At 39.7% G+C, this 17,319-nt stretch overlaps 2 long non-coding RNA genes across 3 annotated transcripts in view; both read left to right on the forward strand.

The window, feature by feature from the left end:
* Positions 1-17,319, forward strand: part of LOC309709860 — a 119,910-nt gene that overhangs the window by 98,482 nt on the left and 4,109 nt on the right. The window lies entirely within an intron of this gene.
* Positions 14,119-17,259, forward strand: LOC309709862. The gene is made up of 2 exons (XR_014277622.1): positions 14,119-14,728; positions 17,013-17,259. It is a non-coding gene; the product is annotated as an uncharacterized lncRNA (long non-coding RNA).

Consider the following 17,319-nt stretch of genomic DNA (forward strand, 5'->3'; position numbering starts at 1 on the left):
TAGAATTGCACTAACCATTCCTGTCAGTAGCTGCAGCTGTGAGCGCTCTTTTAGTGCCTTGCGTCATCTCCACATGTGGCTAAGGAGAACCATGGGACAAGAGAGGCTGAATGATTTGGCCATATTATCTATTGAAAAGGAGTACTTGGATAATGTTGACCCTGAAAATGTCATTGATAGGTTTGCAAAACTCAAGCCTCGAAGATACAATCTCATGTTACCACAATAAAGAGGTGTTGTCAGTGTAGTGCAGATCTGTGATGATTTTCAGTGCTACTGTCATCTAGTTTTGATTTTGGTTCTTTGTTGGTTAAGTCCTAACGGGCAGGGATAGCTCAGTAGGTAGAGTGGTGGCCCCATGATCGGAAGGTCGGGGGTTCGACTCCACTGAACGGCTACCCTGAGGTACCCCTGAGCAAGGTACCGTCCCTACACACTGCTCCCCGGGCGCTGCACTGGTGGCTGCCCACTGCTTCACTGGGTGAATGGGTTAAATGCAGAGGAACTATTTCCCTATGGGGACTAACACGCACACTTTACTTTACTTTACTAAAGTAGTCCTGTTTTCATTCCGGATCAGTTCTGGGTGTGGTTGAAATGGGGTTTAGTCCCCGTATCTTGAAACAGCCCTAATTTTGTTCTGCCTTGCTGTTTAAGTAAAAAACTGTTTTTAAGCTACATATGTGATATTTTTTTCTCATATTAAGTTTTTTTTTTCTTTAAAGCTTACAACACAGCCTAATAAATCTTCAACTTCATAGCAGGTTTTTTTGTCATTTCCAACCCCCCGCGCACGTATTACCCTTTAGGGCTAAGCCCCGGGTGTATACAATGTCTGGCTCCGCCTCTGCTCTTACCCTCTCTCTCTCTCTCTCTCTCTCTCTCTCGCACTTTTTTTCCGCTTCACTCTGCATGCGAGCCTTGTGCTTGCGCTGGGAGGAGGGGGGAGGGGCGGTAGTTACAGTCGCAGTAGCACAGGAATAGAGCAGGAGGGAGAGACAGAGAAAGAGAGCCAGGGACAAAAACGTCACATTAGAAAGGTATAGTGATCATCCACAACTATTTTCAGTTGCAGATGGTAAAGGATTCAGAACGTTTATTCATGCAGGCCCATGACAGAGAATGTGCATGTTCTTTTTGTTTTCATATTTTAATTTATATTTAATTGTGTTGTGATTTGAAGTGTTTTGTGTTGTTTCACTTTAAATTTGTTTAAAAGGAAAAAGCTGAAAGCTAAATGGTTAAAAGTTGAAATGTGAATAGTTGGTTTTTGTATTATATTATTTATTTATTTATTAGATTTTATGTGGAGTGAATAAATAAAAGTATATTTACGGTGGCTCCTAGAGACAAAGCACGTGCAAACATCAAAACACATCCGAACTCTGAAGCACGTACAAACCCTGAAGCACGTAAAAACTCCACAACACGTACAAACTCCACACGCAAAAACTCCACAATACGTACAAACCCCGAGCACGTAAAAACTCCAAAACACGTAAAAACTCCACAACACATAAAAACTCCACAACACGCAAAAACTCCACAACACGTACAAACTCCAAAACACGTAAAAACTCAGACGCACGTAAAAACTCAGAAGAATGTAAATGCTAGGCGCAGTGTTGAGTTTTTGTTACGTAGTGGCTACACAAGCCAGCGATTTCAGTTAACGCTAGAAATGTGTTTTGGAGTTTGTACGTGCTTTGTCTCTAGGGGCCACCGCATATATTTATATATAAACATATATAAATAAATCCACTCTTTTTTAACATTAGTAATTCCTTTGTACATAATTTTATATTGTTATTAATGATAAATTAATTAAAGCAACAAAACAACCGAAAGAGCTGGATCTTTTTAGTGAGCCGAGCCGAAAGAGCCAGTTCTCTAAAAAGAGCCGGAAATCCCATCACTATTCTGTAGGCACTGTAAAAGCGATCGGCTCAGATGAATGTTTAATTTGCCAGTCAGTGTCAGGGCAAGCTGTTCAATACAAATCAGGACTCCCTTGAAAAAGAGGTTTTTGATCTCAACGGGACATTCCTGGTTAAATAAAGGTTAAATAAATTAAAAAAAAATACAAACTTTAAGCCTGGCCATGTCTCAGTATGCGTGCTTGTGTGTACTCGCGTTGTGTGTACTCGCGTTCTCGTGGACTTGTGATACATCATTAGTCGGAGACCAAGTACTGTTCCAATTCAAAGTATGCATCAAGCCGAGTATGCTAAAAATTCCTGGATGTGTTCTTGCTCCTCCCATTTTGTCAAACATGCATCAGTGGTGACTTGTGTGGACTTGGTACAGCCAAATATCCCAGAATGCATTTTGTCCAAAACTCAAATCCGGCAATGGTGGAGGAGCGCCACCAAAAACTTTTAAATATTACTCTTTCTGGATCACAAAATAAACTTTTTAAGTTATTTTCAGATGTCTGTTACCCACCAGCTCGATATCTGACTGGGAGGTCAAGGCTCACTACAGCCGGCAGGAACAGTGGACAAATACAAAAAAAAACCCTAAAAAAAAAACACCTATGATCCGAAGCCAGACTCTTTATCGATCTGATCAGCTGTTCTTGTCACTTCCTACGGTGGATTATATCTCATCATGTTGTCAGCGTGACCTATCACATGGACCTGTCCAACAACAGGAAGTGATGTTTGTTTTTTTTTCTCTCTACACTAGTATTTGCTCTCATTCGTAATGTTGCAATCGCTTTCTTGGAAACTTACACTCTATACACAACAGACACTCAATACACACTTTCTACACCTCCACACATGACATTATTATGCAGTCAAAATCCGGACACGCCAAACACTTCACCTTGCGTGAAGCTTCGGATCTCATTACCGCCCCACCTGAAGACGGTGGCCATTTGTCAGATCCTGATTCTGCCGACAGTGGGGATGAAACAGACTTCATCGAAGGGATTGACCCTTGCCAAAACAAGTATGTATATTGTTTGAAAAAATAGTTTTATGTTAGAGAAAAGTAAGAAGAATTTCGTGCGGAGAGGAATTTTGCACCGCAAAACATTTTTGTGCGAATTACACATCATTATATTACTTTCGTGCTGGACAAATCGAACACGGTGTTAAATTCTTTTGTGTATAGTGTTGATAATATTGAAGAGGAGGGAACGGAACTGAAGTGTCCTGCTCGACTGAAGCAGCCTCTACTCCGGAGAGAAGTAGAGGAAGAGGAAGGAGTCGGATGAGTTGTCCTCTGGCAAAAAGAGGAAAGAGCTTCAGGTCAGAGTCACTCTCCAGTGATGCACAGCTACCTGGAAGAGTGATAAGGACCCAAACAACTTGCCTCAACCTGTCTACCGAATTTCTTTCCAAAAAGAATGCCAGATGTGGAGCCGCCATTTTCAGTATGTGTGGACAGTCCATCTCCATCTGAACTGTTCAAGATTTACTTTGACCATGCTGCTATAAAAAAAAACACTGTGTGCCAACACAAACAAAAATGCAGCTAAAAATATTGCTGCAGGCAAAAACTTCAAGTGGACTGAGCTCCTCACAGAGGCTGAAATGTACCATTACTTTGGCCTAACACTCTACATGGGGGTTCTAAAGCTGCCCACAATGAGAGATTTTTGGCATGTGAATTTGATTTTTCATGTGGAATATCTTTCCGAGGTCATGTCCAGACACCGGTTCCTCACCATCACTTGGAATGTTCATATGAGTGATCCTGCGGAAGATGCTCTCAATGACAGAAAAACAGGCACTGGTGATTATGACTGCCTGCACAGAGTACGTTCCCTGTATGACGTTAGCGTTTCGCCTGCAAAGCTGTATACTACCCACAGCAAAATGTCTCTGTGGGTGAGCTCATGGTCTATAACAAAGCCAGAGTTTTCCTGAAGCAATACATAAAAATCAAGCCAACAAAGCGGGGGATAACACTTTTTGTGCTGTCTGACAACACAGGCTACACAATGGACTAACATTTATACAGGGGGGTCAACTGTGGTAACTGAGAAGGGGCCGTCATTTGCTGGGATGGCACTTATAAACAAAAACTACCTGGGAACGGGATATCACATTTATTGTAATAACTTTTATACCAGTCCAGCACTTTTTCACCACCTTCATGGCCTGGGGGTTGGAGCATATGGCACATTTTGGGACACAAGAGTTGGAGTACCAAAAACCAAAGTTAACGCTCTGACAGAAAAATCTCCGGGGACACTATGAAAAGGATCTGCAAGGTTGAAGGACGACACAGAGCAGTTGAGGTGCCATAACCATCAGCTGTAAAGGATTACAACCTCATGGGAGGAGTTGACCTGTCAGATTTTTTTGTTGATGAAGTGCTAAAATGCTTGTGTGCAAACACAAACAAAAATGCTGCAAAAAATAACGTAAAGGGTGAAAAATTTTACTGGAATGAAATAACACCAGAAGAGCTACAAAGGTACCTGGGCTTGTTTACTTTACACTTTACAGTCTGCAATTTTCCAAAAATGTCAGACTTTTGGAGGAGAAACACAATTTTTCATGTTCCTTTTCCTGCCACTGTAATGTCCAGAGACTGTTTTATGGCCATCACTTCTAATCTTGGGATCAGTGATCCAGAAGAAGATGCGGCCAATGACAGAAAAAGGGCACAGAGGACTATGACATACTTCACCGAGTCAGACCTCTCCTTGAGATGATGAGAAATCGTTGCATAAGTAATTACCACTCAGAGCAGCATATTTCAGTTGATGACAGGATGGTTTCTTCAAAGCCAATATTAGCCATCAAGCAATGCATGAAGGCCAAACCCACCAAGTGGGGGCTAAAAAATTTTGTTGTTGCTGATGTCAATGGCTACACAATAGACTTCAAGCTGTATACAGGGAAATCAAAGTTTTCATCAGGGAAAGAACTCTCTTTTGACGATCTGGGATCGGGTTACATTTTTTACTGTGACAACTTCTACACCAGCCCAGCTCTCTTTCAACACTTGAATAAGCAGGGTTTTGGGGCTTGTGGTACATACAGGCTGGGTGTTCCATCCACTCAGGAAAATGCTCTACATAAAAGATCACCAAGAGGGGGCCTCTTGGTGGATCAGGGACGGTGAGCTTTTATTTGTAAAGTGGATGGACGGTCGAGAAGTCTCTGTCTGTACTACCGTTCACCCTGTGTCCAGTGGGGACATAGTGTTACGCTGGCAGAGAAAGGAAGATGGACATTTTGAGAGGGTTTCTGTCCCCAGATCGACAGCTGTGACTGAGTACAATAAATACATGGGAGGAGTGGACACATCAGACCAGATGCTGGGAACAAATTTAGTCCATCGCAAAACTAGAAGATGGGACATGACAGTTTTCCAGCATCTTCTGGACGTTGCAGTTACAAACAGCTTCATCATTCACAAAGAGTTGTGCATCAGCAAGCAACAGAAGCACAAGACTCACCAGGCCTTCCAGGAGGAGCTCCCTGCACATCTCCTAGGTGTTTTCTTGGATACCAGGCCCGAGTCCCCAAGTCAAGGACACTTTCCTGTCCCTACAAGCACTGTGGATATAGGAAAGAGGCAGAGGGCAAGCATAGGAAGGAAGCAGTGCACTGTCTGTAAGAGAAGCACTCCTTGGAAATGCCAACAGTGCAATATAGGCCTTGGCCTGCAGCTTGAGAGGAACTGCTTTTTCGAGTTCCACCAGGGACCAAAAATACCTGGACTTGCATAGAAAACAGAGACCCCCAGAAACAAACTATAGTCCCAAAGTTCACATATTTGTTGTTGTTTAGTGTTTTAAAGTTTAAATTGCAAATTCTAAATATTTTATTCATGTACACTTTGAGTTCTTATTCAGTAAAAAGATTGAATTTAAATTCGTTTTTTGTGTTTTCCCGTTATTATTCCCTTGTTACACATCAATCCGATTGTTAAGTGATGACGTGACGAATCCTACTTCCGGGCCTAAAGTAGTCTGCATTTAATATGGCTTTTGTGTTGTTAACATGTTTAATTTTATGTATTTTCTTCTATTTAATCTCAAAAAGCTCCTAAAACAGTCAGTGATCACTGTTGACCTCCCCCGGCTTTTATTACCGCTAATCATTTATTTAAGCTCAGTTTTTAAAACCTTAGGATGTAACTACAGCCCAGCCCATGCAGCAGTATATGAATGACTACCTCGTATTGTGGATGGATTATCTCAGTTGTTCTCCTGGCTGAAGTTTGGTCCTTTTACAGCATCCTGCCATGTGATTACATTTGTTCCTGACCATCGAGAACACTCATGTTAACTTTTATCGAGTGGAAAAAAAGTTAGCTTGTTTATATTATGCTAACATAGCTGTGTCGCTAGCGGTCACGTAGCACATCATTATATACCAGCTAGCCCAACTTCAGTAACCCTACAAACATCACTGCTGTTTAGTTTTCTGTCTTCATTTATGCTGGAAGTGATAACAGAGCTGTACGTTTTAACTTGTTTCCAAAACCCTGCAGTCAGGACATGCTATATTGTATTTAGATAGAAGCTAGCGAGCTAACTTCTAACTCTGCTAAATGTCATAAATTCCGTTTTTATGGATGCCTGGATGTTAAACTCAATTGTTACACCTGGTAGAGCAGAACGCTGATCATTTTATTAAAGATGAAAGACTTTAGACAGTTTTTCAACTCTCAGTAATGCCACAGTGATCGTTTGATATATGGACCTGCAGCGGAGTTTAGGTCCAGACACGGCTAGTGACGTCAGACTGAACAACCGGATAGCATACAGTAAAACAAAACAAAACAAAAAAAACTACCAAATGTTGAAAGAAGTAGTAGTCCTGAAAAAAAGTGACAAAGGCACACAGTTACAGCAGATGTTATGAGACTTTTACAGCTAAAACAACAAAATAATTCCAGGCAGCCTGTTTAATATTATAGGGTATAAAGGGCTAACTTTGTGATGTAAGTCGAGCTAGCAGGCATGCTTTTGCTTATTTCATCCACATATATATTTGTGTAATCCAGCAGTTCAGCTATAGCCTTAGAATCAGGGTCTTCATTAACCGCAGACAGTGTGTCCGCTGTGAGGAGTGCTTTGCCTGGAGTGTGTGAGATAGTATAACTGTACCTCATAAGCCTAAATTGGAACCACTGGATTCTGGGTGGAAGCTCAGTTAGTGCTCGTTGCTTCCCGTCTGACACCATGTTTTGAGGCTTAAGGATTAAAGCAACAGTTTGTAGAGTAACTCAAACTCGTACTTTATTGTCAAAAGGCTCCCCAAACCATTTTTCTCCTTAGCAAGCTGCCGGTTTATCCAATGTTCACGCCTTGTTAAACCTTTCACAATAAAACAGGTTACACTAAAACAGATAGTTGGCTGACAGTTGGTTGCTACACTCTGGAAATGGAATGAAGGTGAGTGTTATTAACCCTCTGGGACATGCTGCACCTCAAAATCACATGACCGATTTAAGCTGACAGCAAAAAGCTGCAGCCATGCTGAGTCTCCATTTCCGCTTGTGTTGAAAGTTTGAACTTGAAAATATACACACGTTTCTAAATTGTAATAACAGGCCACTAAATCCAGAGTTATGATTTAAAAAAATAAGCAATGCTTTTTTCTGAATACTATTGTCACGTTTGTGCAGGAAGAAAGCTAAAAAAAAAAGCATCTTCTAAGGACAGCGCAAAAACAGTAAAGAAAAGAAAGACGCCACCTCTTTCCTATTGGTGGAAAAATGTACCATCCATCCATCCATCCATTTTCATCCGCTTTGTCCGGGGCCGGGTCGCGGGGGCAGCAGCCTAAGCAAAGAGGCCCAGACCTCCCTCTCCCCAGCCACCTCCTCCAGCTTATCCGGGGGAATACCAAGGCGTTCCCAGGCCAGCCGAGAGATATAATCTCTCCAGCGTGTCCTGGGTCTGCCCCAGGGCCTCCTCCTGGTGGGACATGCCTGGAACACCTCACCCAGGAGGCGCCCAGGGGGCATCCTTGTCAGATGCCCGAACCACCTCAGCTGGCTCCTTTCGATGTGGAGCAGCAGCTGCTCTACTCTGAGCCCCTCCCGGATGGCCGAACTTCTCACCCTATCTCTAAGGGAGAGGCCAGCCACCCTTCGGAGGAAGCTCATTTCTGCCGCTTGTATCCGTGATCTCGTTCTTTCGGTCACTACCCACAGCTCGTGGCCATAGGTGAGGGTAGGGACGTAGATCGACCGGTAAATTGAGAGCTTCGCTTTTACACTCAGCTCCCTCTTGGTGATTGGTGAAAATGTACCATATCAACCAATAAACTATGTGCATATGCTACTTCCGGTGGGGAAACTCCTGTATAGCACTTCGTTTCCAGTGTGATATTCGCTCTTTGTTTATGGTCAGGTTTTCCAAAACAAGTCAACCAAATGGATGAATCAAGAGGCGATTTACATTTCTCAAGATGTCTTGGCCATTTACCAAATATATCTGTAGATGATGTTCATCAACTTGTCGATATTTTTCCCCCGCGCCTCAGAGCAAAACAGAGAAAGGATTCAAAGAAAGGATTTCTCAGTATTTGTATACAGTGGTCCCTTGTTTGTCACGGGTGTTAAGTTCTAAAAATAACCTGCGATAGGTGAAATCGCATAAAGGCTGTAAAACTGTAAAACCCCTCACTACATACTTTTTTCATACAGACATGAACATTTTCACACTTTTCTCTCTTGTTTAAACACCCTCAAAGTTCAAACCTTAATAAGGTAAAATAAGTCCAGTATTACAGAATGAAACCAAAGATCAAACCCTGTTTTCAGGTCCAGAACACGGGAATAGAGCAGCTGCGAGAGAATTCAACATCAATGAATCATTAATGAATCAGAAGTCCAACTTTTTGTGCGATGGTTATCTTCCTCTGCCTTTGACGGTGCAAAACATTTTGTCGACATTGTTTTTGTTGGGAAGAAAAGTACAGCACTTCAGAGTCACACTGCTAGCAATTGATTTGGCGTTTCTGTACGGCACAGGAGAGATGGTACGGAGGAGATCAACAATGGTCTACAGCCGATCAGGATGCAGAACACAGTGCGGTGTAAAAAAAAAAAAAAAACAGCATGCAAAATTGCACTAAAAAAACCCGCAAAAGTAGAGCTGGGTATCGTCACTGATTTCTAGAATCTATTCAATTCCGATTCACAAGGTCCTGAATCGATTCGATCCACGATTCGATTTAATTCGATTCGATTTAAATCTGGGAAATTTTGACAGTCAGAAATATTATAATTCAGATCAGTACATTTACATATTTTTGTATCAATAAAAAGGAAGCTGACACACGCAAGACTTTATCAAAGGTGTGAGCGTCACAGCAGATGCCTTTGTGTCAAAGTAGCTGAAGATAAAACACAGAAAAACATGAAGGTGATTTTCCTGGCCTGGGATTTTATAAAAATATTCTGCAGTACATCAAAAACGAAAGAAAACCATTAATCAACATATGAACATTACCTCTGAAGTTACAGCGGTTTTATTAGAGACACGGTTAAGCGTTTTGCATTTTGAATAATTTTAAAAAGTTTAAATTTGTTCAGTATTGAACAGCACAAATGAGGTTTTCTTTTTGGAAGAATGTAAAAGAGAAAAAAACAGCGGCTGACAGCGCTGTAAACAACAGTAGACTGGTGCGTAACAAGCAAGCAAATAATGAAGAAAGGGAAACTGTTTTTGAAGTACAGAGAGAGAGAGAGAGGGAGGGAGAGAGAGAGAGGGGGAGAGAGAGAGCTGTGCATCGCGGTGGAAGCAAAACAGTAAAAGTCAGAGTGAATTCATGACGATGTTTATGTGAAGCGTTTGGATCTTCTTTTGCTGCTGGTTCGGTCAATATTGTTTGGAGAGAGATCAAACTAACAGCTTTAGAATCGGCTCATAAAGGGCGCGGACCCGCCGACAGATCAGAATCAGCGAGCTGTCTGCTTTCAGCCCCGACCGTGAGAAAGGCGACATCTAACTGATTCTGATCCGCGGGTCGCACTGTGTGTTTAAGTCTATGTGCAGAATCCGTGTACCTGCTCTCATTTACTGTCTTAACTGTTTGGTGGTTCTTGAAATTTTGTGAGATGTCACCAGAGATTCTGGCATTTCAGGCAAAATAAATTTATATTAAAAAAATCGATTCAGGATTTTAATGAATCGATTTTACGTTATCCAAGCCAGAATCGATTTTAATCGATGAATCGATTATAAAAACCCACCCCTACGCAAAAGGGACCACTGTAATTTTAAGTCACAACATACCCTTCGTAAATACTAATATAAAGACGCCCTTACTAGCAATCGTTCATTTAATTTTTCTGTGGCTTTTTTCACGGTTTGAATCAAGCATGAGCGAAGCCACTGCTCCTACAGACATACAGAGAATAGAAATTGCGTTACTCTCAATCCCTAGATAAATAGCAAATGAACATTTAAATATATTTAAATATAAAAGTGATTAAAAATGCAAGTAAAATAATTAAAAAGTAAAAATTTAAATAAATACAATTTTACATATAACAAGAAAGCTATACAATATAATGGGTAAGTGACATTGAGTGTAAACCTATGGAACGCCAGGACTGCCATAATGAATTAATTAAATACACCATTAAATAATTAATTAAATGTGGCAATAATTAAATAAAATTGGAATTAATTAATTAAATAAATAGTTATGACACATGTAATTAATTAATTATTGACACATTTAATTAATTATTTATGTATTTCACATTTTAATTAATTATTGACACATTTAATTAATTAATTATTGACACATTTAATTAATTATTTATGTATTTCACATTTTAATTAATTATTGACACATTTAATTAATTATTGACACATTTAATTAATTATTTAATGATTTATTTATTTCATTTTGGCAGTCCTGACGCCTGGCTCTCATCATGAAATAATTTTATCTGTCAGCCTCACCCATCAAACTCAGGGGGCGGGGTTAACGCTGATCGAGTCAAAACCATTGCTTTGGCCTGGTGGCCATTGTTTCTAGCACACAACAACCGGCATGTGGAAGCTAACAGAACTGAGCTTTGAAAAACCCTGTTTGTGTGTTACCAAATACCGTTTTAATATTTTTTTAGCCGAGAATGTAGTGGTTTAATCTTCATGTGTCTGGTCGGTTTGTCAAGATACAGCCTCTTTGCAAAAGTGTTTCGATGATTTCGGAGATGTCTGCCCAGTCTCACGGCAAAGCGTGGGATAGACCCGCTCGCCTCGCAAGCAATCCCACCGACAAAGCGCAGGCCCCGGTACACAGCTGTAGTAACCCCCGCTGACTTCTTTTACTGAGGTTATATTTATCGATGTTTTATTTCCTGATGTTCTTATGTGTCCTACGTGTTTCAGTCGCCAATTCTGAATTATAACTAACATTAAAAACATGTTTAAGGAGGAGAGAGAGCAAATAAATCTGTTTAACATCTGATCTTTGGGTTTTTGTTCAGTAATCAGCGTGACCTGTGTATAAACACATAAAAGAGATAACGTTGGTGTTTCCGTCATGTAGTAACTGCTGGCTTTAACTGTACAAAGGTTGTTCGACACTATGAAACACATACAGACTTCATGATGTTCGGCTAATATTTTTATTGTGAATATTAATCATGCTGACCTCGCTCTGTACACCACGCAGCGAGGTCAGCATATCCACGATATCCTCAGCTCCATGAGTTAACACAAAGTTTCCCAGCTGACTATCTAACTGCCAACTATTCCAGAGACGTGAAAATATACAGCATAAAGAAAAGTGTAAGAGACTCAGCAGCAGATTAGAATAACAGTTATACATTTAATAAATCACCAAATGAATCCAAGAAACGAGCAAACCTGTTCCGACAATTTGAATTTGTATTCCCTCAGCTGCAGACTCGCTGCTGTTTAAATGTTTGAAAAGGAAGATTAGATATAAAAAACGTCAAACATAGACTCAGTCTGCCTTCACATTTGATATGAGGCCAGCACGTATAGTGGCCTCAGCAGGCTATTACTGAAATACACGTGCTATATCATAAACTATGATATAAATAGGGAGGTCCTATTAACATGTTTAGTTTTAAAGGACACCTTCCTGCCTTTAGTCTCATTCATGAGCAGTATTCGTTTTCTTCTAACATCCAGAAGTCTGCACAATGTGTTTCATAGTTTGTAACAAGCCTTTGACAGGTAAACATAACATGACCGAAAAAGCAAAAAAAAAAGCAAAAAAAAAAGAGAGAGAGTGTTGACATAAGAAGAGAAAATGCTCTCAATTATGGAGACAGACAAATGGTTCATTTATGTTTGATGTGTGTTTATTCCTCCCTAAATATCGTCGGTGAAGTTCGCCATGCACGTCAGATTTTCCTGCGCATTTTTATACCTCTGCCAACAGAGAGAGAAAAAAAAATCACATTCTAACAGACAGCTGGTGCTTAGAATACAGTTGAATAACTATTAAAAAACAGATGATATTTAGATGATAGTTCAGTCTAACACATGTGCCAGTGAACCATTAAACGTCTGTGAAACTATGCAGTTATGAAACGTAACTTTAACCTCAGCCAAACCGATTTGCTCAGTTGTAAATAAAACAGCGAAGTAAACGTGACCCGACAGACAGAACCTGAGTGAATGAAGTCCAGCGTTTAACCACTGAGAGCTAAAACTCAGCTGAGGTTTGAAAGCTGTGTGCCGGTGATTGGACATCAGCCGCTGATGAAGCTGGCTCGCCTATAAAGTGCTCTGTAAGGAAACGAGCTCCAGCAGCTCTGCGCTCGGGGAAAATACTATATTTACTTATCTTGTGCAGAAAAATGCGCTGACATTGCTTTATATCGAGCACCGGCTGCCCAGTTAAACTGTGACTATCACCAGGTAACTAGGCGTGTTTCTTGAATTAGCAGCAGGTGTTAAACAGCTGACAGATGAGGAGGAGGATGCATGCAGGTAAACTGAGGGTCTGTTGAGCTGATCGCTGGTTTCGTGAGAAAAATGTCAGCTCGTTCTTTATGTTACAGAAGCACAGAGACACAAGACCAGGCGGAAAGAGACGATCGTTCGGTGAAAATAAGAATCTGCGAATGCAACATGTGGAACACGGAGAGTGGAATATGTAAACAAACCGGTTAACGTAACCCCCTCGGTGCACTCTGCATGCTAACTGTTAGCAGAGCTAGTGAAATCTCTGAAAACATCTGAGCACTTTTGCAAACATGTTCTATGTTGACAACCTGACCAGACATACGTCGCGACATTCGCGGCTAAAACACTGTTAAAAGTGTAGCTGGTGACAGAAAAACGGGGTATTTTAAAACTACACCACCACCATTGCTGCCTGTGATTTGATCTGCATTCTGGGATAACTGGCTGCCCCAAGTCTACACAAGCAATCGATTATCTAGGATCGACCTGTTTTGACTTACTTTGCACGGCAACCAATCAAATGTTAGAGAAGCTGCATGGGCAGCGTTAACCCCGCCCCCTGAGTTTGATGGGTGAGGCTGACAGATAAAATTATTTCATGATGAGAGCCAGGCGCCAGGACTGCCAAAATGAAATAAATAAATATATCATTAAATAATTAATTAAATGTGTCAATAATTAATTAAATGTGTCAATAATTAATTAAATGTGTCAATAATTAATTAAAATGTGAAATACATAAATAATTAATTAAATGTGTCAATAATTAATTAATTAAATGTGTCAATAATTAATTAAAATGTGAAATACATAAATAATTAATTAAATGTGTCAATAATTAATTAATTACATGTGTCATAACTATTTATTTAATTAATTAATTCCAATTTTAATTAATTATTGCCACATTTAATTAATTATTTAATGGTGTATTTAATTAATTCATTATGGCAGTCCTGGTGTTCCATATAAACCAGGCAGAGTAGTGCAAATAGGCAAATAGTGCAAATGGAGATTTAGTAATGTACGGTAAGAGAAAGTGTAACAACAAAGTCTTATGAGGTAATGGCAGTCCAATGCTCCACAAAGTGACTTGGTAACTGGTGCAGGTTATTTCTTTTTCACAACTAATTAGGTTGCATTAACATGACCAATTATGCAAATTAGCGATGATCACTTGGGATGTATTTGGATGTTAGTGTGTAATGTAGTGTTGTAAGATTATTTTTTGTTTTGTATGCCAGTGAGGTACTAATGAATGTCACAAAGGCAGAACACAATGTAAACACGGTCTTGAGGTGGAAAACCAGACAAGTGATGCGCTTGCTGCTGTCAGACCTGCAGGTTTTATCGCTGTGGTGGTTATGGGCAGAAATCTGTGCCATCAGAAACTGAATTTGAATAAGTTCAATTTGAATTTGAATTGCTCCGATTGAATCTGAATTGTAACTTGAATAAATGCTTTTGAAAACTGAATTTGAATTAGTCTAATTTGAAATTGAATTTATGGTTTGAAAATGATCATCACTAAATTGAAATTGAATTTATTTTTTGAAAATGAATTGATTTGCTTTGAAACTGCATTTTATCCTTTAAAAATTCAGCTCTCGAATAATTTCAGTTTCACTTCTCACCATTCAGTTTCAGTTCTACAATTCAATTTCAGTTCCAAAATTCAGTTTTTTGGAACTTACATCCGGTTCCGGTTCAAGCGCAGATTAATAGAACTACGTTTTACTAGCGGACCGAAAGTGTTACTGACGGGAATCTACAGCGTCTTGAGCTGAATTAAGACTTCAGAAGTCATTCGTCATGTCGAATGACCAGCGGATAAACTCTCAGGTTGGTAATAAATGTACTACATGTATAAGAACAAGCGTCATGTTAACAAATGATAGCCGTAAGGTAACTGTTATGCTTATTGTAGCTGTTAGCTAAAAACGCTAATTTAGCGTAGTTTGCCCTGAATTCAGCTTTGACAAACAAATATGATCGACTGTTTCTAGTAGAATTCCAAAGTTGTCATCTTGGACCCTCTCAGAGTACCCCCTCTGTATGCTTGCAGAGACCCCTACAGTAGGGAAACATGCAAAACTGTGCCCAAACCTTTGTGTTTTAGCTTTATTTATGTCTTACACAGCATCCCAACTCTTTAGCTAACTTAATAACTTTAGCTAAAGTGAATAGTTAGTCTAATTCACAGAGGTGGGACCAAGTCATTGTTTTGCAAGTCTCAAGTAAGTCTCAAGTCTTTATCCTCAAGTCTCAAGTCAAGTCTCAAGTAATGTCAGGCAAGTCAGAGTCGAGTCTCAAGTCACTGGTGTAAAAGTCCGAGTAAAGTCACAAGTCTGAAATTTTGAATTTCAAGTCCTTTCGAGTCTTTAAAAAAAAAAAAAACGAAAAAAAGCATGTTGCAGTTATATGCTAAATGTAAATATTAGACCATGTAATTTTTAAATCTGTGTTTTTCTCAACACATGACAAAATAGTGAACTTAGAAAATATACACAAATTGTGAAATTGCACCTCTTTAAAATGCAGCTCAATTAAACCTAGCTCCAAGAATAATTTTCACCGACAGTTCTGAGATAAGCTGCATGTTATTCTTGGATGCGGTTGTAGGACCGGCTTTAAAATCGCATGACAAAAATATCATACATAAATAAATGATATTTTTTTTTAAATATCATTTTAAAAAAAAACTGCATCACCAACGTAGCCTGGAAAACATTTGCTAGTTAGATGAAGTCAGCTATCTCATCGTAGCATATTTATATGCATATTTATAATCATACGGTTCTTGGAGTGAGTGCATACACTCATGAAGTTTAGTAACTTCCGGTCACTGCAACAAGCCCAGGTACAGTTTACCGACGGATGGGTGCAGGACCTTGAAATGCACCGTGTAGAACGAAAGACCATCGTACGTATCATAAGTTTACCAGTCTCACAAATCGTCGTCATAAATACACATTCCTTAACCGTTTATTAATAGGACCTTTGAGCTCAACGGTAATTAATTAGCAGTGGAAATAATTTCTGGTAGCATCACAGAAATGTAGCAGTGACAATAATACTGTATGCTGTAATTGTACTGGGCAATTAGTGATACAAAACAACTGTTTTATCCTGTGAATAAAAGTATATGTTTTTGTCAATGTACCATAATAACAGAAGCGAAACGCAATATTGTGTCAGGACAATTCACTATTTATGCACAATAAACACAATAAATAAAGGAGCATAGCGCGACAATTTCTGTTCAGCGCCAGACTTGCTTGTAACCTATATCACCAATTATGTTAAGAAAAATGACGCATTAACTACAACAGCAGACTGACCTTCGTGTAAATGCTTGGAGCAGACTAACCTGTGAGCTGGAGGGTTCTGGGACGTTATATTTGGTCTTTGAATGGCTGCAATCCAGTCGCCTTTTTGTTACTTCGGAAACATGGCTGAACAATTTCTCTTCAACGACATAATCCGATAACAACCGATCTCTTTACCCGTCGGCTTCCCGTGGCTGTCATGCGACCGGCTATTGCAGTTAATAATACAACAGCTTCTTGACATTTTTGTGTTTCTTTTTATCGCTGTGTAACTGATTTTAATTGAAAGCCTGCGTGCGCTAGTACCGCTTGCCACGAGTTCCCAGAATCCTTTGCGGTTCTACCCGTGAATGACGTCACATTTTCAATCTCTATATAATATGCATGTTAAATTTTATATTTGGGGTAAAATATCAAGTCTTTTCAAGTAAACCGGTTCAAGTCCAATTCAAGTCCCAAGTCATTGGTGTAAAAGTCCAAGTCAAGTCACAAGTCTTAGAACATTTTTTCAAGTCAAGTCTAAAGTCATAAAATTAATGACTCGAGTCTGACTCGAGTCCAAGTCATGTGACTCGAGTCCACACCTCTGCTAATTCATTAGTGCAGCATTACTGGATCATCTCTGTTTGAAGTGATATAATATGATATACAACTATCACTGTGTTTAACTACCATAATAATTCTTAGGGTACTGAGTGCATGCTTAATTAGATATATTTTTTAAACATACTGCTCCATTACTATGTTTGACAGGCTGAAGTTGTCGGGTCACCTCCTAAATCGACCATCTTTTACAGGTGTTTTGTGCCAGAAATGGAGTGTCCACTGAAGACTGAAGATACTGAATCTCTACGCCTTGCCATTGATCCCTATTGTGCCTTCATCTAGACAAGAGACATTAACTTAACCACTCTCATATGCTCTGTACCTACATCACATTCCCTGACAGTCGTAGCTTGGCTCATCTGAGGGTGAAATTATAAGAATGTGTTATTTTGCAAAGTGCTCTCTAGTGTTCCTAAATAAAATATGGCATTGAGGTCATTTCTTTTGAATTAATCCCTTCTTCTGAAATATAAGAACCTCTTCTGGTTTTAATGGCAC

This window comes from Aulonocara stuartgranti, assembly GCF_965226115.1.
Source record: "Aulonocara stuartgranti genome assembly, chromosome: 7".
Classification (NCBI taxonomy): domain Eukaryota; kingdom Metazoa; phylum Chordata; class Actinopteri; order Cichliformes; family Cichlidae; genus Aulonocara; species Aulonocara stuartgranti.